General features: G+C 39.9%; 1 long non-coding RNA gene across 1 annotated transcript in view; it reads left to right on the plus strand.

Moving 5' to 3' along the window:
* Positions 1 to 534, plus strand: part of LOC147354395 (uncharacterized) — a 30469-nt gene extending 29935 nt beyond the window's left edge. Inside the window, exon 3 of the long non-coding RNA XR_015146369.1 lies at positions 465 to 534. This is a non-coding gene — a long non-coding RNA (uncharacterized LOC147354395). The remainder of the gene's footprint in view (positions 1 to 464) is intronic.
* Positions 535 to 2282: the final 1748 nt, after the last annotated feature.

Raw genomic sequence — 2282 nt, forward strand, 5'->3', positions numbered from 1 at the left:
ATGAGAGGACTGAGGTTTCGTTCGCGTCCGAGTTGGGTGGAGCCATGCTGTCCGTGGAGGAAGAGGAAGCAAGTGGGAGTTGGTGACTGGGCTATTTTATGGTTGGGGTGACGTTGGAGTCAGTTCTGAAGGATTCTGGTGTTTAGTCCAGTCGAGATCACGGATTGAAAATCCGTAATCGGGGTTTTGTGTCTCTTGGCCGTGCTTCATTGAGGACTGCGGCAGGGAGTGATATTTGTCAATAAGAGTGGTGTCTGGTTTGGATTCGGGATTTAGTAGGCGGTTTAATGACAGGATCGGGGGACGCCTGGTCAGCGAACCTGGGTGTCTAGTGCAGGTTTGGGGATGAATTCAATGTTTGCGGGAGGAGGGGGGTGGTGTCCAGGTGTGTCAGTCGTTGAGAGGTTTGTGAAAGCGGAAGCTGTTCGGTGGGTGGGTGTTTCAAACGTTACTTTCTCCTTCAGTTCCTCAAGTCCAAGCCTTCATTTGTAAAATCGCCTTTGGCTTTTTGTATCTTTTCCTCTCGGACCGGTAGAAATGAAAGCGTTGTTGGAGACCGAGGACTAAGCACATCTAAAGTGGTAAGGTTTCTACTAAAAACGAGGATTTGGCCTTTTCTGCTCGTTTACTATGTGTATGCACACACACTTGTAAATATTTCCTTGCACAGTTGTTCTAACAGGAGTACAAAAGCATCTCTGTTACCCCAATTCTGTTCTCCAATGATCACGTTTTTTAAAGTTTTCATAAGTTTACTTTTTAGTCCTCATTTTTCTATGCTTGATTTTCACAATTCCAGTAAACTGCTGAAATATTGGTATAATTAGCCTCATTATTTAATTTCCTATCATAAATATTCATAATGAATGTATCATACAATTTTTTTTCTGTGAAAATTCTTTTTTAAAAATTCCTACAAACCTATGCCATTAATGACTGGCATCACTCAATATGTACATTCATTTAGATAGAATTTAAAGGCTTAAATAGTCAGTACTTTTGAGAACAGGTTATGAATTCTGGATTTGCACAAGAGTGTGATTCCCTGTCCCTCATCTCCATCTTGATTTTATAACTTTTTTTGCCATTGTGAATGGTGTCTTTTTACTTTGAATCTTTTTACTGACTTTTAATTTTCTATTGCATAGAAGAGCAATTATTTTGAAAAGATTTGGTTTTTGCTCACCCTGCCTCATTATTATAGGCTTCCCCATCCCCCATGATTTCATTATGAAAAATTTCAAACATATATCAAGGATTACAGAATTATACATTTGAATTCCTGTGTGCCTGTCATCTAGATTTTATCATCATGATTTTTTTGTGTTTCCTTTATTGTATATGTATCCATATATCACTCTTCTATTCATCATCAACCCACCTTTTTACTTTTTTGGGGGTATATTTCACTGTAAGTTGCAGACACTTATACATTTCCCTCTAAATATTTTAGTAAGCAAATAATTAGAGCTCTACTCATAGTTTTTTCCTAATTTTTTTTATTCAAACATCATACAGTTTATCTGCTTCAAGTGTACAATTTAGTGATTTTTATTGTAATCACATTTCTTGAACTTGTTTTTATACTTTTACTAAATGAGTTATTGTTGTTTTGTTGCCAAGTCATGTTCGACTCTTTTGCTGCTCCATGGACTGTATCCCACCAGGCTCCTCTGTCCATGGGATTCTCCAGGCAGGAATACTGGAGTGGGTTGCTATTTCTTTTTGCAGGGGATCTTCTCAACCCAGGGATCGAACCCTTGTCTCCTGTGTCTCCTGCTTGGCAGGTGAATTCTTTACTACTGAGCCACCTGGGAAGCCCACTAAATGTGGATATATCCACAAATAATAATCTTGATGTGTACACTTTAATTTTTTCCCCTTGGTTTTCCTGTGTTTGTTTCTTCCGCACTGTGGAGTAGTTCAGCAGGTCCATGAGCACACATGGTTTCCAGGGCAAAGCTGTCCAGGTTGTCATGTTTGTATGTTCTCTTTCCAGAAACTGGCCTGTGATAATTCCCCTGCTGTGGGAGCTTCGTGTTGTGCTGGTTCTCTTTTCCCATCTCCCGCTTCACAGTCACCCCACTTCCACCTCACAGAAGGAAGAAACACCATCCTCACATTTACAGTCTTCTATTTTATTGCTCCAGCATGTGTAGCCTCTGTGTCCCCAAATAAAGGGACAAGTGACCTTGAAATTAGGTCAGTGACAATATCAACGACAAACATCTGAGCCCTGAGGAAATGGACACTCAAAAGAGAATTTACTTTTTACCCCACAG

The sequence above is a fragment of the Bos grunniens genome, chromosome 18 (assembly GCF_055505025.1).
Source record: "Bos grunniens cultivar Pamir isolate PY7600 chromosome 18, Bosgru_T2T1.0, whole genome shotgun sequence".
Classification (NCBI taxonomy): Eukaryota; Metazoa; Chordata; class Mammalia; order Artiodactyla; family Bovidae; genus Bos; species Bos grunniens.